Below are 24,132 nucleotides of genomic sequence, written 5' to 3'. Positions count from 1 at the left end.
AAACTAAGAAACTGCTGCTAGAATTATTACTGTGGAGTAACCAAATTTTACATATATTCATCGCACGAATTCGAAATTCCAACATAATGCATTTATGAAAATTCTCTGTTACAAATACAGTACTTCTCACATGTGTCAGAGACGTCTGTTTCCGCCCAGCATCGAAAAGTATACATTTTGCGTCTTAAGTGAACTGATAACCACTACGCTATGGAATCTTTTGATTCCCAAAAGAAGGGCATTAATGAAAAATTGAATTTTCAGTTTCAACTATGGTACTTACTGAATGTATCAATGAGTGCTGTTTACACAGAGGTTCAAACCAGGGACCTTTTGCATGTTAAGTGCACGTGATAACAGCTACACTACAGAAACTTCTGCTTGAGATACCTGCAAGAAGTAACTTAATTTTCTTTATAGTCAGTGCATGTATTTGAATTTCCAAAATAAGGTATTTATGAAAGCAACTCATCTCTTTTATAAATACACAACTTATTGCATGTGTCAAAGATGACTGTTTCCGCCCGGTTTCGAACCAGGGACCTTTCGCGTGTAAAGCGAACGTGATAACCACTACACTACAGAAACTGATGCAAGTGTTATCAGCAAGGAGTAACCCAAGTTTTACAGATATTCATTGCATGTATTCCAATTTCCAAAAAAAGCCATTCATGAGAACATATATTCTCTGTTGTTGATACAGCACTAACTGCATGTGTCAAAGATCACTGTTTCTATCAGTTTTTCAACCACAGACCTTTCGCATGTAAGGTGAACGTGATAACCATTACACTACAGAAACTGCTGCATTAATTACCAGCAAGGAGTAAACCGCATTTTACAAATATTTATTGCATGTATTCGAATTTCCAAAGTAAGGCATTTATTAGAACAACTATTCTCTGTTACAAATACAGTACTTAATGGATTTGTCATAGAGAACTGTTTCCGCCCAGCTTCGAATCGGGGACCATTCGTGTGTAAAGCAAACTTGATAACTACTAAACTAGAGAAACTGCTGCTAGAATTATTACTGTGGAGTAAACCAAATTTTACATATATTCATCGCACGAATTCGAAATTCCAACATAATGCATTTATGAAATTCTCTGTTACAAATACAGTACTTCTCACATGTGTCAGAGACGTCTGTTTCCGCCCAGCATCGAAAAGTATACATTTTGCGTCTTAAGTGAACTTGATAACCACTACGCTATGGAATCTTTTGATTCCCAAAAGAAGGCATTAATGAAAAATTGAATTTTCAGTTTCAACTATGGTACTTACTGAATGTATCAATGAGTGCTGTTTACACAGAGGTTCAAACCAGGGACCTTTTGCATGTTAAGTGCACGTGATAACAGCTACACTACAGAAACTTCTGCTTGAGATACCTGCAAGAAGTAAACTTAATTTTCTTATAGTCAGTGCATGTATTTGAATTTCCAAAATAAGGTATTTATGAAAGCAACTCATCTCTTTTATAAATACACAACTTACTGCATGTGTCAAAGATGACTGTTTTCCGCCCGGTTTCGAACCAGGGACCTTTCGCGTGTAAAGCGAACGTGATAACCACTACACTACAGAAACTGATGCAAGTGTTATCAGCAAGGAGTAACCCAAATTTACAGATATTCATTGCATGTATTCCAATTTCCAAAAAAGCCATTCATGAGAACATATATTCTCTGTTGTTGATACAGCACTAACTGCATGTGTCAAAGATCACTGTTTCTATCAGTTTTTCAACCACAGACCTTTCGCATGTAAGGTGAACGTGATAACCATTACACTACAGAAACTGCTGCATTAATTACCAGCAAGGAGTAAACCGCATTTTACAAATATTTATTGCATGTATTCGAATTTCCAAAGTAAGGCATTTATTAGAACAACTATTCTCTGTTACAAATACAGTACTTAATGGATTTGTCATAGAGAACTGTTTCCGCCCAGCTTCGAATCGGGGACCATTCGTGTGTAAAGCAAACTTGATAACTACTAAACTAGAGAAACTGCTGCTAGAATTATTACTGTGGAGTAAACCAAATTTTACATATATTCATCGCACGAATTCGAAATTCCAACATAATGCATTTATGAAAATTCTCTGTTACAAATACAGTACTTCTCACATGTGTCAGAGACGTCTGTTTCCGCCCAGCATCGAAAAGTATACATTTTGCGTCTTAAGTGAACTTGATAACCACTACGCTATGGAATCTTTTGATTCCCAAAAGAAGGCATTAATGAAAAATTGAATTTTCAGTTTCAACTATGGTACTTACTGAATGTATCAATGAGTGCTGTTTACACAGAGGTTCAAACCAGGGACCTTTTGCATGTTAAGTGCACGTGATAACAGCTACACTACAGAAACTTCTGCTTGAGATACCTGCAAGAAGTAAACTTAATTTTCTTATAGTCAGTGCATGTATTTGAATTTCCAAATTAGGTATTTATGAAAGCAACTCATCTCTTTTATAAATACACAACTTACTGCATGTGTCAAAGATGACTGTTTCCGCCCGGTTTCGAACCAGGGACCTTTCGCGTGTAAAGCGAACGTGATAACCACTACACTACAGAAACTGATGCAAGTGTTATCAGCAAGGAGTAACCCAAATTTTACAGATATTCATTGCATGTATTCCAATTTCCAAAAAAAGCCATTCATGAGAACATATATTCTCTGTTGTTGATACAGCACTAACTGCATGTGTCAAAGATCACTGTTTCTATCAGTTTTCAACCACAGACCTTTCGCATGTAAGGTGAACGTGATAACCATTACACTACAGAAACTGCTGCATTAATTACCAGCAAGGAGTAAACCGCATTTTACAAATATTTATTGCATGTATTCGAATTTCCAAAGTAAGGCATTTATTAGAACAACTATTCTCTGTTACAAATACAGTACTTAATGGATTTGTCATAGAGAACTGTTTCCGCCCAGCTTCGAATCGGGGACCATTCGTGTGTAAAGCAAACTTGATAACTACTAAACTAGAGAAACTGCTGCTAGAATTATTACTGTGGAGTAAACCAAATTTTACATATATTCATCGCACGAATTCGAAATTCCAACATAATGCATTTATGAAAATTCTCTGTTACAAATACAGTACTTCTCACATGTGTCAGAGACGTCTGTTTCCGCCCAGCATCGAAAAGTATACATTTTGCGTCTTAAGTGAACTTGATAACCACTACGCTATGGAATCTTTTGATTCCCAAAAGAAGGCATTAATGAAAAATTGAATTTTCAGTTTCAACTATGGTACTTACTGAATGTATCAATGAGTGCTGTTTACACAGAGGTTCAAACCAGGGACCTTTTGCATGTTAAGTGCACGTGATAACAGCTACACTACAGAAACTTCTGCTTGAGATACCTGCAAGAAGTAAACTTAATTTTCTTATAGTCAGTGCATGTATTTGAATTTCCAAAATTAGGTATTTATGAAAGCAACTCATCTCTTTTATAAATACACAACTTACTGCATGTGTCAAAGATGACTGTTTCCGCCCGGTTTCGAACCAGGGACCTTTCGCGTGTAAAGCGAACGTGATAACCACTACACTACAGAAACTGATGCAAGTGTTATCAGCAAGGAGTAACCCAAATTTTACAGATATTCATTGCATGTATTCCAATTTCCAAAAAAAGCCATTCATGAGAACATATATTCTCTGTTGTTGATACAGCACTAACTGCATGTGTCAAAGATCACTGTTTCTATCAGTTTTTCAACCACAGACCTTTCGCATGTAAGGTGAACGTGATAACCATTACACTACAGAAACTGCTGCATTAATTACCAGCAAGGAGTAAACCGCATTTTACAAATATTTATTGCATGTATTCGAATTTCCAAAGTAAGGCATTTATTAGAACAACTATTCTCTGTTACAAATACAGTACTTAATGGATTTGTCATAGAGAACTGTTTCCGCCCAGCTTCGAATCGGGGACCATTCGTGTGTAAAGCAAACTTGATAACTACTAAACTAGAGAAACTGCTGCTAGAATTATTACTGTGGAGTAAACCAAATTTTACATATATTCATCGCACGAATTCGAAATTCCAACATAATGCATTTATGAAAATTCTCTGTTACAAATACAGTACTTCTCACATGTGTCAGAGACGTCTGTTTCCGCCCAGCATCGAAAAGTATACATTTTGCGTCTTAAGTGAACTTGATAACCACTACGCTATGGAATCTTTTGATTCCCAAAAGAAGGCATTAATGAAAAATTGAATTTTCAGTTTCAACTATGGTACTTACTGAATGTATCAATGAGTGCTGTTTACACAGAGGTTCAAACCAGGGACCTTTTGCATGTTAAGTGCACGTGATAACAGCTACACTACAGAAACTTCTGCTTGAGATACCTGCAAGAAGTAAACTTAATTTTCTTATAGTCAGTGCATGTATTTGAATTTCCAAAATAGGTATTTATGAAAGCAACTCATCTCTTTTATAAATACACAACTTACTGCATGTGTCAAAGATGACTGTTTCCGCCCGGTTTCGAACCAGGGACCTTTCGCGTGTAAAGCGAACGTGATAACCACTACACTACAGAAACTGATGCAAGTGTTATCAGCAAGGAGTAACCCAAATTTTACAGATATTCATTGCATGTATTCCAATTTCCAAAAAAAGCCATTCATGAGAACATATATTCTCTGTTGTTGATACAGCACTAACTGCATGTGTCAAAGATCACTGTTTCTATCAGTTTTTCAACCACAGACCTTTCGCATGTAAGGTGAACGTGATAACCATTACACTACAGAAACTGCTGCATTAATTACCAGCAAGGAGTAAACCGCATTTTACAAATATTTATTGCATGTATTCGAATTTCCAAAGTAAGGCATTTATTAGAACAACTATTCTCTGTTACAAATACAGTACTTAATGGATTTGTCATAGAGAACTGTTTCCGCCCAGCTTCGAATCGGGGACCATTCGTGTGTAAAGCAAACTTGATAACTACTAAACTAGAGAAACTGCTGCTAGAATTATTACTGTGGAGTAAACCAAATTTTACATATATTCATCGCACGAATTCGAAATTCCAACATAATGCATTTATGAAAATTCTCTGTTACAAATACAGTACTTCTCACATGTGTCAGAGACGTCTGTTTCCGCCCAGCATCGAAAAGTATACATTTTGCGTCTTAAGTGAACTTGATAACCACTACGCTATGGAATCTTTTGATTCCCAAAAGAAGGCATTAATGAAAAATTGAATTTTCAGTTTCAACTATGGTACTTACTGAATGTATCAATGAGTGCTGTTTACACAGAGGTTCAAACCAGGGACCTTTTGCATGTTAAGTGCACGTGATAACAGCTACACTACAGAAACTTCTGCTTGAGATACCTGCAAGAAGTAAACTTAATTTTCTTATAGTCAGTGCATGTATTTGAATTTCCAAAATAAGGTATTTATGAAAGCAACTCATCTCTTTTATAAATACACAACTTACTGCATGTGTCAAAGATGACTGTTTCCGCCCGGTTTCGAACCAGGGACCTTTCGCGTGTAAAGCGAACGTGATAACCACTACACTACAGAAACTGATGCAAGTGTTATCAGCAAGGAGTAACCCAAATTTTACAGATATTCATTGCATGTATTCCAATTTCCAAAAAAAGCCATTCATGAGAACATATATTCTCTGTTGTTGATACAGCACTAACTGCATGTGTCAAAGATCACTGTTTCTATCAGTTTTTCAACCACAGACCTTTCGCATGTAAGGTGAACGTGATAACCATTACACTACAGAAACTGCTGCATTAATTACCAGCAAGGAGTAAACCGCATTTTACAAATATTTATTGCATGTATTCGAATTTCCAAAGTAAGGCATTTATTAGAACAACTATTCTCTGTTACAAATACAGTACTTAATGGATTTGTCATAGAGAACTGTTTCCGCCCAGCTTCGAATCGGGGACCATTCGTGTGTAAAGCAAACTTGATAACTACTAAACTAGAGAAACTGCTGCTAGAATTATTACTGTGGAGTAAACCAAATTTTACATATATTCATCGCACGAATTCGAAATTCCAACATAATGCATTTATGAAAATTCTCTGTTACAAATACAGTACTTCTCACATGTGTCAGAGACGTCTGTTTCCGCCCAGCATCGAAAAGTATACATTTTGCGTCTTAAGTGAACTTGATAACCACTACGCTATGGAATCTTTTGATTCCCAAAAGAAGGCATTAATGAAAAATTGAATTTTCAGTTTCAACTATGGTACTTACTGAATGTATCAATGAGTGCTGTTTACACAGAGGTTCAAACCAGGGACCTTTTGCATGTTAAGTGCACGTGATAACAGCTACACTACAGAAACTTCTGCTTGAGATACCTGCAAGAAGTAAACTTAATTTTCTTATAGTCAGTGCATGTATTTGAATTTCCAAAATTAGGTATTTATGAAAGCAACTCATCTCTTTTATAAATACACAACTTACTGCATGTGTCAAAGATGACTGTTTCCGCCCGGTTTCGAACCAGGGACCTTTCGCGTGTAAAGCGAACGTGATAACCACTACACTACAGAAACTGATGCAAGTGTTATCAGCAAGGAGTAACCCAAATTTTACAGATATTCATTGCATGTATTCCAATTTCCAAAAAAAGCCATTCATGAGAACATATATTCTCTGTTGTTGATACAGCACTAACTGCATGTGTCAAAGATCACTGTTTCTATCAGTTTTTCAACCACAGACCTTTCGCATGTAAGGTGAACGTGATAACCATTACACTACAGAAACTGCTGCATTAATTACCAGCAAGGAGTAAACCGCATTTTACAAATATTTATTGCATGTATTCGAATTTCCAAAGTAAGGCATTTATTAGAACAACTATTCTCTGTTACAAATACAGTACTTAATGGATTTGTCATAGAGAACTGTTTCCGCCCAGCTTCGAATCGGGGACCATTCGTGTGTAAAGCAAACTTGATAACTACTAAACTAGAGAAACTGCTGCTAGAATTATTACTGTGGAGTAAACCAAATTTTACATATATTCATCGCACGAATTCGAAATTCCAACATAATGCATTTATGAAAATTCTCTGTTACAAATACAGTACTTCTCACATGTGTCAGAGACGTCTGTTTCCGCCCAGCATCGAAAAGTATACATTTTGCGTCTTAAGTGAACTTGATAACCACTACGCTATGGAATCTTTTGATTCCCAAAAGAAGGCATTAATGAAAAATTGAATTTTCAGTTTCAACTATGGTACTTACTGAATGTATCAATGAGTGCTGTTTACACAGAGGTTCAAACCAGGGACCTTTTGCATGTTAAGTGCACGTGATAACAGCTACACTACAGAAACTTCTGCTTGAGATACCTGCAAGAAGTAAACTTAATTTTCTTATAGTCAGTGCATGTATTTGAATTTCCAAAATTAGGTATTTATGAAAGCAACTCATCTCTTTTATAAATACACAACTTACTGCATGTGTCAAAGATGACTGTTTCCGCCCGGTTTCGAACCAGGGACCTTTCGCGTGTAAAGCGAACGTGATAACCACTACACTACAGAAACTGATGCAAGTGTTATCAGCAAGGAGTAACCCAAATTTTACAGATATTCATTGCATGTATTCCAATTTCCAAAAAAAGCCATTCATGAGAACATATATTCTCTGTTGTTGATACAGCACTAACTGCATGTGTCAAAGATCACTGTTTCTATCAGTTTTTCAACCACAGACCTTTCGCATGTAAGGTGAACGTGATAACCATTACACTACAGAAACTGCTGCATTAATTACCAGCAAGGAGTAAACCGCATTTTACAAATATTTATTGCATGTATTCGAATTTCCAAAGTAAGGCATTTATTAGAACAACTATTCTCTGTTACAAATACAGTACTTAATGGATTTGTCATAGAGAACTGTTTCCGCCCAGCTTCGAATCGGGGACCATTCGTGTGTAAAGCAAACTTGATAACTACTAAACTAGAGAAACTGCTGCTAGAATTATTACTGTGGAGTAAACCAAATTTTACATATATTCATCGCACGAATTCGAAATTCCAACATAATGCATTTATGAAAATTCTCTGTTACAAATACAGTACTTCTCACATGTGTCAGAGACGTCTGTTTCCGCCCAGCATCGAAAAGTATACATTTTGCGTCTTAAGTGAACTTGATAACCACTACGCTATGGAATCTTTTGATTCCCAAAAGAAGGCATTAATGAAAAATTGAATTTTCAGTTTCAACTATGGTACTTACTGAATGTATCAATGAGTGCTGTTTACACAGAGGTTCAAACCAGGGACCTTTTGCATGTTAAGTGCACGTGATAACAGCTACACTACAGAAACTTCTGCTTGAGATACCTGCAAGAAGTAAACTTAATTTTCTTATAGTCAGTGCATGTATTTGAATTTCCAAAATAGGTATTTATGAAAGCAACTCATCTCTTTTATAAATACACAACTTACTGCATGTGTCAAAGATGACTGTTTCCGCCCGGTTTCGAACCAGGGACCTTTCGCGTGTAAAGCGAACGTGATAACCACTACACTACAGAAACTGATGCAAGTGTTATCAGCAAGGAGTAACCCAAATTTTACAGATATTCATTGCATGTATTCCAATTTCCAAAAAAAGCCATTCATGAGAACATATATTCTCTGTTGTTGATACAGCACTAACTGCATGTGTCAAAGATCACTGTTTCTATCAGTTTTTCAACCACAGACCTTTCGCATGTAAGGTGAACGTGATAACCATTACACTACAGAAACTGCTGCATTAATTACCAGCAAGGAGTAAACCGCATTTTACAAATATTTATTGCATGTATTCGAATTTCCAAAGTAAGGCATTTATTAGAACAACTATTCTCTGTTACAAATACAGTACTTAATGGATTTGTCATAGAGAACTGTTTCCGCCCAGCTTCGAATCGGGGACCATTCGTGTGTAAAGCAAACTTGATAACTACTAAACTAGAGAAACTGCTGCTAGAATTATTACTGTGGAGTAAACCAAATTTTACATATATTCATCGCACGAATTCGAAATTCCAACATAATGCATTTATGAAAATTCTCTGTTACAAATACAGTACTTCTCACATGTGTCAGAGACGTCTGTTTCCGCCCAGCATCGAAAAGTATACATTTTGCGTCTTAAGTGAACTTGATAACCACTACGCTATGGAATCTTTTGATTCCCAAAAGAAGGCATTAATGAAAAATTGAATTTTCAGTTTCAACTATGGTACTTACTGAATGTATCAATGAGTGCTGTTTACACAGAGGTTCAAACCAGGGACCTTTTGCATGTTAAGTGCACGTGATAACAGCTACACTACAGAAACTTCTGCTTGAGATACCTGCAAGAAGTAAACTTAATTTTCTTATAGTCAGTGCATGTATTTGAATTTCCAAAATAAGGTATTTATGAAAGCAACTCATCTCTTTTATAAATACACAACTTACTGCATGTGTCAAAGATGACTGTTTCCGCCCGGTTTCGAACCAGGGACCTTTCGCGTGTAAAGCGAACGTGATAACCACTACACTACAGAAACTGATGCAAGTGTTATCAGCAAGGAGTAACCCAAATTTTACAGATATTCATTGCATGTATTCCAATTTCCAAAAAAAGCCATTCATGAGAACATATATTCTCTGTTGTTGATACAGCACTAACTGCATGTGTCAAAGATCACTGTTTCTATCAGTTTTTCAACCACAGACCTTTCGCATGTAAGGTGAACGTGATAACCATTACACTACAGAAACTGCTGCATTAATTACCAGCAAGGAGTAAACCGCATTTTACAAATATTTATTGCATGTATTCGAATTTCCAAAGTAAGGCATTTATTAGAACAACTATTCTCTGTTACAAATACAGTACTTAATGGATTTGTCATAGAGAACTGTTTCCGCCCAGCTTCGAATCGGGGACCATTCGTGTGTAAAGCAAACTTGATAACTACTAAACTAGAGAAACTGCTGCTAGAATTATTACTGTGGAGTAAACCAAATTTTACATATATTCATCGCACGAATTCGAAATTCCAACATAATGCATTTATGAAAATTCTCTGTTACAAATACAGTACTTCTCACATGTGTCAGAGACGTCTGTTTCCGCCCAGCATCGAAAAGTATACATTTTGCGTCTTAAGTGAACTTGATAACCACTACGCTATGGAATCTTTTGATTCCCAAAAGAAGGCATTAATGAAAAATTGAATTTTCAGTTTCAACTATGGTACTTACTGAATGTATCAATGAGTGCTGTTTACACAGAGGTTCAAACCAGGGACCTTTTGCATGTTAAGTGCACGTGATAACAGCTACACTACAGAAACTTCTGCTTGAGATACCTGCAAGAAGTAAACTTAATTTTCTTATAGTCAGTGCATGTATTTGAATTTCCAAAATAAGGTATTTATGAAAGCAACTCATCTCTTTTATAAATACACAACTTACTGCATGTGTCAAAGATGACTGTTTCCGCCCGGTTTCGAACCAGGGACCTTTCGCGTGTAAAGCGAACGTGATAACCACTACACTACAGAAACTGATGCAAGTGTTATCAGCAAGGAGTAACCCAAATTTTACAGATATTCATTGCATGTATTCCAATTTCCAAAAAAAGCCATTCATGAGAACATATATTCTCTGTTGTTGATACAGCACTAACTGCATGTGTCAAAGATCACTGTTTCTATCAGTTTTTCAACCACAGACCTTTCGCATGTAAGGTGAACGTGATAACCATTACACTACAGAAACTGCTGCATTAATTACCAGCAAGGAGTAAACCGCATTTTACAAATATTTATTGCATGTATTCGAATTTCCAAAGTAAGGCATTTATTAGAACAACTATTCTCTGTTACAAATACAGTACTTAATGGATTTGTCATAGAGAACTGTTTCCGCCCAGCTTCGAATCGGGGACCATTCGTGTGTAAAGCAAACTTGATAACTACTAAACTAGAGAAACTGCTGCTAGAATTATTACTGTGGAGTAAACCAAATTTTACATATATTCATCGCACGAAATTCGAAATTCCAACATAATGCATTTATGAAAATTCTCTGTTACAAATACAGTACTTCTCACATGTGTCAGAGACGTCTGTTTCCGCCCAGCATCGAAAATATATTTTTCCATTAATGCCTTCTTTTGGGAATCAAAAGATTCCATAGCGTAGTGGTTTATCCAAAGTTCACTTAAGACGCAAAAATGATAATTTTCGATGCTGGGCGGAAACAGACGTCTCTGACACATGTGAGAAGTACTGTATTTGTAACAGAGAATTTTCATAAATGCATTATGTTGGAATTTCGAATTCGTGCGATGAATATATGTAAAATTTGGTTTACTCCACAGTAATAATTCTAGCAGCAGTTTCTCTAGTTTAGTAGTTATCAAGTTTGCTTTACACATGAATGGTCCCCGATTCGAAGCTGGGCGGAAACAGTTCTCTATGACAAATCCATTAAGTACTGTATTTGTAACAGAGAATAGTTGTTCTAATAAATGCCTTACTTTGGAAATTCGAATACATGCAATAAATATTTGTAAAATGCGGTTTACTCCTTGCTGGTAATTAATGCAGCAGTTTCTGTAGTGTAATGGTTATCACGTTCACCTTACATGCGAAAGGTCTGTGGTTGAAAAACTGATAGAAACAGTGATCTTTGACACATGCAGTTAGTGCTGTATCAACAACAGAGAATATATGTTCTCATGAATGGCTTTTTTTGGAAATTGGAATACATGCAATGAATATCTGTAAAATTTGGGTTACTCCTTGCTGATAACACTTGCATCAGTTTCTGTAGTGTAGTGGTTATCACGTTCGCTTTACACGCGGAAGGTCCCTGGTTCGAAACCGGGCGGAAACAGTCATCTTTGACACATGCAGTAAGTTGTGTATTTATAAAAGAAATGAGTTGCTTTCATAAATACCTTATTTTGGAAATTCAAATACATGCACTGACTATAAGAAAATTAAGTTTACTTCTTGCAGGTATCTCAAGCAGAAGTTTCTGTAGTGTAGCTGTTATCACGTGCACTTAACATGCAAAAGGTCCCTGGTTTGAACCTCTGTGTAAACAGCACTCATTGATACATTCAGTAAGTACCATAGTTGAAACTGAAAATTCAATTTTTCATTAATGCCTTCTTTTGGGAATCAAAAGATTCCATAGCGTAGTGGTTATCAAGTTCACTTAAGACGCAAAATGTATACTTTTCGATGCTGGGCGGAAACAGACGTCTCTGACACATGTGAGAAGTACTGTATTTGTAACAGAGAATTTTCATAAATGCATTATGTTGGAATTTCGAATTCGTGCGATGAATATATGTAAAATTTGGTTTACTCCACAGTAATAATTCTAGCAGCAGTTTCTCTAGTTTAGTAGTTATCAAGTTTGCTTTACACACGAATGGTCCCCGATTCGAAGCTGGGCGGAAACAGTTCTCTATGACAAATCCATTAAGTACTGTATTTGTAACAGAGAATAGTTGTTCTAATAAATGCCTTACTTTGGAAATTCGAATACATGCAATAAATATTTGTAAAATGCGGTTTACTCCTTGCTGGTAATTAATGCAGCAGTTTCTGTAGTGTAATGGTTATCACGTTCACCTTACATGCGAAAGGTCTGTGGTTGAAAAACTGATAGAAACAGTGATCTTTGACACATGCAGTTAGTGCTGTATCAACAACAGAGAATATATGTTCTCATGAATGGCTTTTTTTGGAAATTGGAATACATGCAATGAATATCTGTAAAATTTGGGTTACTCCTTGCTGATAACACTTGCATCAGTTTCTGTAGTGTAGTGGTTATCACGTTCGCTTTACACGCGAAAGGTCCCTGGTTCGAAACCGGGCGGAAACAGTCATCTTTGACACATGCAGTAAGTTGTGTATTTATAAAAGAGATGAGTTGCTTTCATAAATACCTTATTTTGGAAATTCAAATACATGCACTGACTATAAGAAAATTAAGTTTACTTCTTGCAGGTATCTCAAGCAGAAGTTTCTGTAGTGTAGCTGTTATCACGTGCACTTAACATGCAAAAGGTCCCTGGTTTGAACCTCTGTGTAAACAGCACTCATTGATACATTCAGTAAGTACCATAGTTGAAACTGAAAATTCAATTTTTCATTAATGCCTTCTTTTGGGAATCAAAAGATTCCATAGCGTAGTGGTTATCAAGTTCACTTAAGACGCAAAATGTATACTTTTCGATGCTGGGCGGAAACAGACGTCTCTGACACATGTGAGAAGTACTGTATTTGTAACAGAGAATTTTCATAAATGCATTATGTTGGAATTTCGAATTCGTGCGATGAATATATGTAAAATTTGGTTTACTCCACAGTAATAATTCTAGCAGCAGTTTCTCTAGTTTAGTAGTTATCAAGTTTGCTTTACACACGAATGGTCCCCGATTCGAAGCTGGGCGGAAACAGTTCTCTATGACAAATCCATTAAGTACTGTATTTGTAACAGAGAATAGTTGTTCTAATAAATGCCTTACTTTGGAAATTCGAATACATGCAATAAATATTTGTAAAATGCGGTTTACTCCTTGCTGGTAATTAATGCAGCAGTTTCTGTAGTGTAATGGTTATCACGTTCACCTTACATGCGAAAGGTCTGTGGTTGAAAAACTGATAGAAACAGTGATCTTTGACACATGCAGTTAGTGCTGTATCAACAACAGAGAATATATGTTCTCATGAATGGCTTTTTTTGGAAATTGGAATACATGCAATGAATATCTGTAAAATTTGGGTTACTCCTTGCTGATAACACTTGCATCAGTTTCTGTAGTGTAGTGGTTATCACGTTCGCTTTACACGCGAAAGGTCCCTGGTTCGAAACCGGGCGGAAACAGTCATCTTTGACACATGCAGTAAGTTGTGTATTTATAAAAGAGATGAGTTGCTTTCATAAATACCTTATTTTGGAAATTCAAATACATGCACTGACTATAAGAAAATTAAGTTTACTTCTTGCAGGTATCTCAAGCAGAAGTTTCTGTAGTGTAGCTGTTATCACGTGCACTTAACATGCAAAAGGTCCCTGGTTTGAACCTCTGTGTAAACAGCACTCATTGATACATTCAGTAAGTACCATAGTTGAAACTGAAAATTCAATTTTTCATTAATGCCTTCTTTTGGGAATCAAAAGATTCCATAGCGTAGTGGTTATCAAGTTCACTTAAGACGCAAAATGTATACTTTTCGATGCTGGGCGGAAACAGACGTCTCTGACACATGTGAGAAGTACTGTATTTGTAACAGAGAATTTTCATAAATGCATTATGTTGGAATTTCGAATTCGTGCGATGAATATATGTAAAATTTGGTTTACTCCACAGTAATAATTCTAGCAGCAGTTTCTCTAGTTTAGTAGTTATCAAGTTTGCTTTACACACGAATGGTCCCCGATTCGAAGCTGGGCGGAAACAGTTCTCTATGACAAATCCATTAAGTACTGTATTTGTAACAGAGAATAGTTGTTCTAATAAATGCCTTACTTTGGAAATTCGAATACATGCAATAAATATTTGTAAAATGCGGTTTACTCCTTGCTGGTAATTAATGCAGCAGTTTCTGTAGTGTAATGGTTATCACGTTCACCTTACATGCGAAAGGTCTGTGGTTGAAAAACTGATAGAAACAGTGATCTTTGACACATGCAGTTAGTGCTGTATCAACAACAGAGAATATATGTTCTCATGAATGGCTTTTTTTGGAAATTGGAATACATGCAATGAATATCTGTAAAATTTGGGTTACTCCTTGCTGATAACACTTGCATCAGTTTCTGTAGTGTAGTGGTTATCACGTTCGCTTTACACGCGAAAGGTCCCTGGTTCGAAACCGGGCGGAAACAGTCATCTTTGACACATGCAGTAAGTTGTGTATTTATAAAAGAGATGAGTTGCTTTCATAAATACCTTATTTTGGAAATTCAAATACATGCACTGACTATAAGAAAATTAAGTTTACTTCTTGCAGGTATCTCAAGCAGAAGTTTCTGTAGTGTAGCTGTTATCACGTGCACTTAACATGCAAAAGGTCCCTGGTTTGAACCTCTGTGTAAACAGCACTCATTGATACATTCAGTAAGTACCATAGTTGAAACTGAAAATTCAATTTTTCATTAATGCCTTCTTTTGGGAATCAAAAGATTCCATAGCGTAGTGGTTATCAAGTTCACTTAAGACGCAAAATGTATACTTTTCGATGCTGGGCGGAAACAGACGTCTCTGACACATGTGAGAAGTACTGTATTTGTAACAGAGAATTTTCATAAATGCATTATGTTGGAATTTCGAATTCGTGCGATGAATATATGTAAAATTTGGTTTACTCCACAGTAATAATTCTAGCAGCAGTTTCTCTAGTTTAGTAGTTATCAAGTTTGCTTTACACACGAATGGTCCCCGATTCGAAGCTGGGCGGAAACAGTTCTCTATGACAAATCCATTAAGTACTGTATTTGTAACAGAGAATAGTTGTTCTAATAAATGCCTTACTTTGGAAATTCGAATACATGCAATAAATATTTGTAAAATGCGGTTTACTCCTTGCTGGTAATTAATGCAGCAGTTTCTGTAGTGTAATGGTTATCACGTTCACCTTACATGCGAAAGGTCTGTGGTTGAAAAACTGATAGAAACAGTGATCTTTGACACATGCAGTTAGTGCTGTATCAACAACAGAGAATATATGTTCTCATGAATGGCTTTTTTTGGAAATTGGAATACATGCAATGAATATCTGTAAAATTTGGGTTACTCCTTGCTGATAACACTTGCATCAGTTTCTGTAGTGTAGTGGTTATCACGTTCGCTTTACACGCGAAAGGTCCCTGGTTCGAAACCGGGCGGAAACAGTCATCTTTGACACATGCAGTAAGTTGTGTATTTATAAAAGAGATGAGTTGCTTTCATAAATACCTTATTTTGGAAATTCAAATACATGCACTGACTATAAGAAAATTAAGTTTACTTCTTGCAGGTATCTCAAGCAGAAGTTTCTGTAGTGTAGCTGTTATCACGTGCACTTAACATGCAAAAGGTCCCTGGTTTGAACCTCTGTGTAAACAGCACTCATTGATACATTCAGTAAGTACCATAGTTGAAACTGAAAATTCAATTTTTCATTAATGCCTTCTTTTGGGAATCAAAAGATTCCATAGCGTAGTGGTTATCAAGTTCACTTAAGACGCAAAATGTATACTTTTCGATGCTGGGCGGAAACAGACGTCTCTGACACATGTGAGAAGTACTGTATTTGTAACAGAGAATTTTCATAAATGCATTATGTTGGAATTTCGAATTCGTGCGATGAATATATGTAAAATTTGGTTTACTCCACAGTAATAATTCTAGCAGCAGTTTCTCTAGTTTAGTAGTTATCAAGTTTGCTTTACACACGAATGGTCCCCGATTCGAAGCTGGGCGGAAACAGTTCTCTATGACAAATCCATTAAGTACTGTATTTGTAACAGAGAATAGTTGTTCTAATAAATGCCTTACTTTGGAAATTCGAATACATGCAATAAATATTTGTAAAATGCGGTTTACTCCTTGCTGGTAATTAATGCAGCAGTTTCTGTAGTGTAATGGTTATCACGTTCACCTTACATGCGAAAGGTCTGTGGTTGAAAAACTGATAGAAACAGTGATCTTTGACACATGCAGTTAGTGCTGTATCAACAACAGAGAATATATGTTCTCATGAATGGCTTTTTTTGGAAATTGGAATACATGCAATGAATATCTGTAAAATTTGGGTTACTCCTTGCTGATAACACTTGCATCAGTTTCTGTAGTGTAGTGGTTATCACGTTCGCTTTACACGCGAAAGGTCCCTGGTTCGAAACCGGGCGGAAACAGTCATCTTTGACACATGCAGTAAGTTGTGTATTTATAAAAGAGATGAGTTGCTTTCATAAATACCTTATTTTGGAAATTCAAATACATGCACTGACTATAAGAAAATTAAGTTTACTTCTTGCAGGTATCTCAAGCAGAAGTTTCTGTAGTGTAGCTGTTATCACGTGCACTTAACATGCAAAAGGTCCCTGGTTTGAACCTCTGTGTAAACAGCACTCATTGATACATTCAGTAAGTACCATAGTTGAAACTGAAAATTCAATTTTTCATTAATGCCTTCTTTTGGGAATCAAAAGATTCCATAGCGTAGTGGTTATCAAGTTCACTTAAGACGCAAAATGTATACTTTTCGATGCTGGGCGGAAACAGACGTCTCTGACACATGTGAGAAGTACTGTATTTGTAACAGAGAATTTTCATAAATGCATTATGTTGGAATTTCGAATTCGTGCGATGAATATATGTAAAATTTGGTTTACTCCACAGTAATAATTCTAGCAGCAGTTTCTCTAGTTTAGTAGTTATCAAGTTTGCTTTACACACGAATGGTCCCCGATTCGAAGCTGGGCGGAAACAGTTCTCTATGACAAATCCATTAAGTACTGTATTTGTAACAGAGAATAGTTGTTCTAATAAATGCCTTACTTTGGAAATTCGAATACATGCAATAAATATTTGTAAAATGCGGTTTACTCCTTGCTGGTAATTAATGCAGCAGTTTCTGTAGTGTAATGGTTATCACGTTCACCTTACATGCGAAAGGTCTGTGGTTGAAAAACTGATAGAAACAGTGATCTTTGACACATGCAGTTAGTGCTGTATCAACAACAGAGAATATATGTTCTCATGAATGGCTTTTTTTGGAAATTGGAATACATGCAATGAATATCTGTAAAATTTGGGTTACTCCTTGCTGATAACACTTGCATCAGTTTCTGTAGTGTAGTGGTTATCACGTTCGCTTTACACGCGAAAGGTCCCTGGTTCGAAACCGGGCGGAAACAGTCATCTTTGACACATGCAGTAAGTTGTGTATTTATAAAAGAGATGAGTTGCTTTCATAAATACCTTATTTTGGAAATTCAAATACATGCACTGACTATAAGAAAATTAAGTTTACTTCTTGCAGGTATCTCAAGCAGAAGTTTCTGTAGTGTAGCTGTTATCACGTGCACTTAACATGCAAAAGGTCCCTGGTTTGAACCTCTGTGTAAACAGCACTCATTGATACATTCAGTAAGTACCATAGTTGAAACTGAAAATTCAATTTTTCATTAATGCCTTCTTTTGGGAATCAAAAGATTCCATAGCGTAGTGGTTATCAAGTTCACTTAAGACGCAAAATGTATACTTTTCGATGCTGGGCGGAAACAGACGTCTCTGACACATGTGAGAAGTACTGTATTTGTAACAGAGAATTTTCATAAATGCATTATGTTGGAATTTCGAATTCGTGCGATGAATATATGTAAAATTTGGTTTACTCCACAGTAATAATTCTAGCAGCAGTTTCTCTAGTTTAGTAGTTATCAAGTTTGCTTTACACACGAATGGTCCCCGATTCGAAGCTGGGCGGAAACAGTTCTCTATGACAAATCCATTAAGTACTGTATTTGTAACAGAGAATAGTTGTTCTAATAAATGCCTTACTTTGGAAATTCGAATACATGCAATAAATATTTGTAAAATGCGGTTTACTCCTTGCTGGTAATTAATGCAGCAGTTTCTGTAGTGTAATGGTTATCACGTTCACCTTACATGCGAAAGGTCTGTGGTTGAAAAACTGATAGAAACAGTGATCTTTGACACATGCAGTTAGTGCTGTATCAACAACAGAGAATATATGTTCTCATGAATGGCTTTTTTTGGAAATTGGAATACATGCAATGAATATCTGTAAAATTTGGGTTACTCCTTGCTGATAACACTTGCATCAGTTTCTGTAGTGTAGTGGTTATCACGTTCGCTTTACACGCGAAAGGTCCCTGGTTCGAAACCGGGCGGAAACAGTCATCTTTGACACATGCAGTAAGTTGTGTATTTATAAAAGAGATGAGTTGCTTTCATAAATACCTTATTTTGGAAATTCAAATACATGCACTGACTATAAGAAAATTAAGTTTACTTCTTGCAGGTATCTCAAGCAGAAGTTTCTGTAGTGTAGCTGTTATCACGTGCACTTAACATGCAAAAGGTCCCTGGTTTGAACCTCTGTGTAAACAGCACTCATTGATACATTCAGTAAGTACCATAGTTGAAACTGAAAATTCAATTTTTCATTAATGCCTTCTTTTGGGAATCAAAAGATTCCATAGCGTAGTGGTTATCAAGTTCACTTAAGACGCAAAATGTATACTTTTCGATGCTGGGCGGAAACAGACGTCTCTGACACATGTGAGAAGTACTGTATTTGTAACAGAGAATTTTCATAAATGCATTATGTTGGAATTTCGAATTCGTGCGATGAATATATGTAAAATTTGGTTTACTCCACAGTAATAATTCTAGCAGCAGTTTCTCTAGTTTAGTAGTTATCAAGTTTGCTTTACACACGAATGGTCCCCGATTCGAAGCTGGGCGGAAACAGTTCTCTATGACAAATCCATTAAGTACTGTATTTGTAACAGAGAATAGTTGTTCTAATAAATGCCTTACTTTGGAAATTCGAATACATGCAATAAATATTTGTAAAATGCGGTTTACTCCTTGCTGGTAATTAATGCAGCAGTTTCTGTAGTGTAATGGTTATCACGTTCACCTTACATGCGAAAGGTCTGTGGTTGAAAAACTGATAGAAACAGTGATCTTTGACACATGCAGTTAGTGCTGTATCAACAACAGAGAATATATGTTCTCATGAATGGCTTTTTTTGGAAATTGGAATACATGCAATGAATATCTGTAAAATTTGGGTTACTCCTTGCTGATAACACTTGCATCAGTTTCTGTAGTGTAGTGGTTATCACGTTCGCTTTACACGCGAAAGGTCCCTGGTTCGAAACCGGGCGGAAACAGTCATCTTTGACACATGCAGTAAGTTGTGTATTTATAAAAGAGATGAGTTGCTTTCATAAATACCTTATTTTGGAAATTCAAATACATGCACTGACTATAAGAAAATTAAGTTTACTTCTTGCAGGTATCTCAAGCAGAAGTTTCTGTAGTGTAGCTGTTATCACGTGCACTTAACATGCAAAAGGTCCCTGGTTTGAACCTCTGTGTAAACAGCACTCATTGATACATTCAGTAAGTACCATAGTTGAAACTGAAAATTCAATTTTTCATTAATGCCTTCTTTTGGGAATCAAAAGATTCCATAGCGTAGTGGTTATCAAGTTCACTTAAGACGCAAAATGTATACTTTTCGATGCTGGGCGGAAACAGACGTCTCTGACACATGTGAGAAGTACTGTATTTGTAACAGAGAATTTTCATAAATGCATTATGTTGGAATTTCGAATTCGTGCGATGAATATATGTAAAATTTGGTTTACTCCACAGTAATAATTCTAGCAGCAGTTTCTCTAGTTTAGTAGTTATCAAGTTTGCTTTACACACGAATGGTCCCCGATTCGAAGCTGGGCGGAAACAGTTCTCTATGACAAATCCATTAAGTACTGTATTTGTAACAGAGAATAGTTGTTCTAATAAATGCCTTACTTTGGAAATTCGAATACATGCAATAAATATTTGTAAAATGCGGTTTACTCCTTGCTGGTAATTAATGCAGCAGTTTCTGTAGTGTAATGGTTATCACGTTCACCTTACATGCGAAAGGTCTGTGGTTGAAAAACTGATAGAAACAGTGATCTTTGACACATGCAGTTAGTGCTGTATCAACAACAGAGAATATATGTTCTCATGAATGGCTTTTTTTGGAAATTGGAATACATGCAATGAATATCTGTAAAATTTGGGTTACTCCTTGCTGATAACACTTGCATCAGTTTCTGTAGTGTAGTGGTTATCACGTTCGCTTTACACGCGAAAGGTCCCTGGTTCGAAACCGGGCGGAAACAGTCATCTTTGACACATGCAGTAAGTTGTGTATTTATAAAAGAGATGAGTTGCTTTCATAAATACCTTATTTTGGAAATTCAAATACATGCACTGACTATAAGAAAATTAAGTTTACTTCTTGCAGGTATCTCAAGCAGAAGTTTCTGTAGTGTAGCTGTTATCACGTGCACTTAACATGCAAAAGGTCCCTGGTTTGAACCTCTGTGTAAACAGCACTCATTGATACATTCAGTAAGTACCATAGTTGAAACTGAAAATTCAATTTTTCATTAATGCCTTCTTTTGGGAATCAAAAGATTCCATAGCGTAGTGGTTATCAAGTTCACTTAAGACGCAAAATGTATACTTTTCGATGCTGGGCGGAAACAGACGTCTCTGACACATGTGAGAAGTACTGTATTTGTAACAGAGAATTTTCATAAATGCATTATGTTGGAATTTCGAATTCGTGCGATGAATATATGTAAAATTTGGTTTACTCCACAGTAATAATTCTAGCAGCAGTTTCTCTAGTTTAGTAGTTATCAAGTTTGCTTTACACACGAATGGTCCCCGATTCGAAGCTGGGCGGAAACAGTTCTCTATGACAAATCCATTAAGTACTGTATTTGTAACAGAGAATAGTTGTTCTAATAAATGCCTTACTTTGGAAATTCGAATACATGCAATAAATATTTGTAAAATGCGGTTTACTCCTTGCTGGTAATTAATGCAGCAGTTTCTGTAGTGTAATGGTTATCACGTTCACCTTACATGCGAAAGGTCTGTGGTTGAAAAACTGATAGAAACAGTGATCTTTGACACATGCAGTTAGTGCTGTATCAACAACAGAGAATATATGTTCTCATGAATGGCTTTTTTTGGAAATTGGAATACATGCAATGAATATCTGTAAAATTTGGGTTACTCCTTGCTGATAACACTTGCATCAGTTTCTGTAGTGTAGTGGTTATCACGTTCGCTTTACACGCGAAAGGTCCCTGGTTCGAAACCGGGCGGAAACAGTCATCTTTGACACATGCAGTAAGTTGTGTATTTATAAAAGAGATGAGTTGCTTTCATAAATACCTTATTTTGGAAATTCAAATACATGCACTGACTATAAGAAAATTAAGTTTACTTCTTGCAGGTATCTCAAGCAGAAGTTTCTGTAGTGTAGCTGTTATCACGTGCACTTAACATGCAAAAGGTCCCTGGTTTGAACCTCTGTGTAAACAGCACTCATTGATACATTCAGTAAGTACCATAGTTGAAACTGAAAATTCAATTTTTCATTAATGCCTTCTTTTGGGAATCAAAAGATTCCATAGCGTAGTGGTTATCAAGTTCACTTAAGACGCAAAATGTATACTTTTCGATGCTGGGCGGAAACAGACGTCTCTGACACATGTGAGAAGTACTGTATTTGTAACAGAGAATTTTCATAAATGCATTATGTTGGAATTTCGAATTCGTGCGATGAATATATGTAAAATTTGGTTTACTCCACAGTAATAATTCTAGCAGCAGTTTCTCTAGTTTAGTAGTTATCAAGTTTGCTTTACACACGAATGGTCCCCGATTCGAAGCTGGGCGGAAACAGTTCTCTATGACAAATCCATTAAGTACTGTATTTGTAACAGAGAATAGTTGTTCTAATAAATGCCTTACTTTGGAAATTCGAATACATGCAATAAATATTTGTAAAATGCGGTTTACTCCTTGCTGGTAATTAATGCAGCAGTTTCTGTAGTGTAATGGTTATCACGTTCACCTTACATGCGAAAGGTCTGTGGTTGAAAAACTGATAGAAACAGTGATCTTTGACACATGCAGTTAGTGCTGTATCAACAACAGAGAATATATGTTCTCATGAATGGCTTTTTTTGGAAATTGGAATACATGCAATGAATATCTGTAAAATTTGGGTTACTCCTTGCTGATAACACTTGCATCAGTTTCTGTAGTGTAGTGGTTATCACGTTCGCTTTACACGCGAAAGGTCCCTGGTTCGAAACCGGGCGGAAACAGTCATCTTTGACACATGCAGTAAGTTGTGTATTTATAAAAGAGATGAGTTGCTTTCATAAATACCTTATTTTGGAAATTCAAATACATGCACTGACTATAAGAAAATTAAGTTTACTTCTTGCAGGTATCTCAAGCAGAAGTTTCTGTAGTGTAGCTGTTATCACGTGCACTTAACATGCAAAAGGTCCCTGGTTTGAACCTCTGTGTAAACAGCACTCATTGATACATTCAGTAAGTACCATAGTTGAAACTGAAAATTCAATTTTTCATTAATGCCTTCTTTTGGGAATCAAAAGATTCCATAGCGTAGTGGTTATCAAGTTCACTTAAGACGCAAAATGTATACTTTTCGATGCTGGGCGGAAACAGACGTCTCTGACACATGTGAGAAGTACTGTATTTGTAACAGAGAATTTTCATAAATGCATTATGTTGGAATTTCGAATTCGTGCGATGAATATATGTAAAATTTGGTTTACTCCACAGTAATAATTCTAGCAGCAGTTTCTCTAGTTTAGTAGTTATCAAGTTTGCTTTACACACGAATGGTCCCCGATTCGAAGCTGGGCGGAAACAGTTCTCTATGACAAATCCATTAAGTACTGTATTTGTAACAGAGAATAGTTGTTCTAATAAATGCCTTACTTTGGAAATTCGAATACATGCAATAAATATTTGTAAAATGCGGTTTACTCCTTGCTGGTAATTAATGCAGCAGTTTCTGTAGTGTAATGGTTATCACGTTCACCTTACATGCGAAAGGTCTGTGGTTGAAAAACTGATAGAAACAGTGATCTTTGACACATGCAGTTAGTGCTGTATCAACAACAGAGAATATATGTTCTCATGAATGGCTTTTTTTGGAAATTGGAATACATGCAATGAATATCTGTAAAATTTGGGTTACTCCTTGCTGATAACACTTGCATCAGTTTCTGTAGTGTAGTGGTTATCACGTTCGCTTTACACGCGAAAGGTCCCTGGTTCGAAACCGGGCGGAAACAGTCATCTTTGACACATGCAGTAAGTTGTGTATTTATAAAAGAGATGAGTTGCTTTCATAAATACCTTATTTTGGAAATTCAAATACATGCACTGACTATAAGAA

At 36.2% G+C, this 24,132-nt stretch overlaps 24 non-coding genes across 24 annotated transcripts; 13 read left to right on the top strand and 11 right to left on the bottom strand.

The window, feature by feature from the left end:
* Positions 1–515: 515 nt before the first annotated feature.
* trnav-uac (transfer RNA valine (anticodon UAC)) lies at positions 516–588 on the bottom strand. Its single transcript has one exon. It is a non-coding gene; the product is annotated as a tRNA-Val (tRNA).
* Positions 589–1,519: 931 nt separating this feature from the next.
* Positions 1,520–1,593, bottom strand: trnav-uac (transfer RNA valine (anticodon UAC)). The gene has a single exon. It is a non-coding gene; the product is annotated as a tRNA-Val (tRNA).
* Positions 1,594–2,522: 929 nt separating this feature from the next.
* trnav-uac (transfer RNA valine (anticodon UAC)) lies at positions 2,523–2,595 on the bottom strand. The gene has a single exon. It is a non-coding gene; the product is annotated as a tRNA-Val (tRNA).
* Positions 2,596–3,526: 931 nt separating this feature from the next.
* Positions 3,527–3,599, bottom strand: trnav-uac (transfer RNA valine (anticodon UAC)). The gene has a single exon. It is a non-coding gene; the product is annotated as a tRNA-Val (tRNA).
* Positions 3,600–4,530: 931 nt separating this feature from the next.
* trnav-uac (transfer RNA valine (anticodon UAC)) lies at positions 4,531–4,603 on the bottom strand. Its single transcript has one exon. It is a non-coding gene; the product is annotated as a tRNA-Val (tRNA).
* Positions 4,604–5,535: 932 nt separating this feature from the next.
* On the bottom strand, positions 5,536–5,608 carry trnav-uac (transfer RNA valine (anticodon UAC)). Its single transcript has one exon. It is a non-coding gene; the product is annotated as a tRNA-Val (tRNA).
* A 932-nt stretch (positions 5,609–6,540) lies between these two features.
* On the bottom strand, positions 6,541–6,613 carry trnav-uac (transfer RNA valine (anticodon UAC)). The gene has a single exon. It is a non-coding gene; the product is annotated as a tRNA-Val (tRNA).
* Positions 6,614–7,545: 932 nt separating this feature from the next.
* On the bottom strand, positions 7,546–7,618 carry trnav-uac (transfer RNA valine (anticodon UAC)). Its single transcript has one exon. It is a non-coding gene; the product is annotated as a tRNA-Val (tRNA).
* Positions 7,619–8,549: 931 nt separating this feature from the next.
* Positions 8,550–8,622, bottom strand: trnav-uac (transfer RNA valine (anticodon UAC)). The gene has a single exon. It is a non-coding gene; the product is annotated as a tRNA-Val (tRNA).
* Positions 8,623–9,554: 932 nt separating this feature from the next.
* Positions 9,555–9,627, bottom strand: trnav-uac (transfer RNA valine (anticodon UAC)). The gene has a single exon. It is a non-coding gene; the product is annotated as a tRNA-Val (tRNA).
* A 932-nt stretch (positions 9,628–10,559) lies between these two features.
* Positions 10,560–10,632, bottom strand: trnav-uac (transfer RNA valine (anticodon UAC)). The gene has a single exon. It is a non-coding gene; the product is annotated as a tRNA-Val (tRNA).
* Positions 10,633–11,895: 1,263 nt separating this feature from the next.
* Positions 11,896–11,968, top strand: trnav-uac (transfer RNA valine (anticodon UAC)). Its single transcript has one exon. It is a non-coding gene; the product is annotated as a tRNA-Val (tRNA).
* Positions 11,969–12,900: 932 nt separating this feature from the next.
* Positions 12,901–12,973, top strand: trnav-uac (transfer RNA valine (anticodon UAC)). Its single transcript has one exon. It is a non-coding gene; the product is annotated as a tRNA-Val (tRNA).
* Positions 12,974–13,905: 932 nt separating this feature from the next.
* trnav-uac (transfer RNA valine (anticodon UAC)) lies at positions 13,906–13,978 on the top strand. Its single transcript has one exon. It is a non-coding gene; the product is annotated as a tRNA-Val (tRNA).
* Positions 13,979–14,910: 932 nt separating this feature from the next.
* trnav-uac (transfer RNA valine (anticodon UAC)) lies at positions 14,911–14,983 on the top strand. The gene has a single exon. It is a non-coding gene; the product is annotated as a tRNA-Val (tRNA).
* Positions 14,984–15,915: 932 nt separating this feature from the next.
* Positions 15,916–15,988, top strand: trnav-uac (transfer RNA valine (anticodon UAC)). The gene has a single exon. It is a non-coding gene; the product is annotated as a tRNA-Val (tRNA).
* A 932-nt stretch (positions 15,989–16,920) lies between these two features.
* On the top strand, positions 16,921–16,993 carry trnav-uac (transfer RNA valine (anticodon UAC)). Its single transcript has one exon. It is a non-coding gene; the product is annotated as a tRNA-Val (tRNA).
* Positions 16,994–17,925: 932 nt separating this feature from the next.
* trnav-uac (transfer RNA valine (anticodon UAC)) lies at positions 17,926–17,998 on the top strand. Its single transcript has one exon. It is a non-coding gene; the product is annotated as a tRNA-Val (tRNA).
* Positions 17,999–18,930: 932 nt separating this feature from the next.
* On the top strand, positions 18,931–19,003 carry trnav-uac (transfer RNA valine (anticodon UAC)). Its single transcript has one exon. It is a non-coding gene; the product is annotated as a tRNA-Val (tRNA).
* A 932-nt stretch (positions 19,004–19,935) lies between these two features.
* Positions 19,936–20,008, top strand: trnav-uac (transfer RNA valine (anticodon UAC)). The gene has a single exon. It is a non-coding gene; the product is annotated as a tRNA-Val (tRNA).
* A 932-nt stretch (positions 20,009–20,940) lies between these two features.
* trnav-uac (transfer RNA valine (anticodon UAC)) lies at positions 20,941–21,013 on the top strand. Its single transcript has one exon. It is a non-coding gene; the product is annotated as a tRNA-Val (tRNA).
* Positions 21,014–21,945: 932 nt separating this feature from the next.
* Positions 21,946–22,018, top strand: trnav-uac (transfer RNA valine (anticodon UAC)). The gene has a single exon. It is a non-coding gene; the product is annotated as a tRNA-Val (tRNA).
* Positions 22,019–22,950: 932 nt separating this feature from the next.
* Positions 22,951–23,023, top strand: trnav-uac (transfer RNA valine (anticodon UAC)). Its single transcript has one exon. It is a non-coding gene; the product is annotated as a tRNA-Val (tRNA).
* A 932-nt stretch (positions 23,024–23,955) lies between these two features.
* On the top strand, positions 23,956–24,028 carry trnav-uac (transfer RNA valine (anticodon UAC)). Its single transcript has one exon. It is a non-coding gene; the product is annotated as a tRNA-Val (tRNA).
* Positions 24,029–24,132: the final 104 nt, after the last annotated feature.

This window comes from Oncorhynchus kisutch, unplaced genomic scaffold (genome assembly GCF_002021735.2).
Source record: "Oncorhynchus kisutch isolate 150728-3 unplaced genomic scaffold, Okis_V2 scaffold1642, whole genome shotgun sequence".
Lineage (NCBI taxonomy): Eukaryota > Metazoa > Chordata > Actinopteri > Salmoniformes > Salmonidae > Oncorhynchus > Oncorhynchus kisutch.
This window is presented reverse-complemented; position numbering and strand designations above follow the sequence as displayed.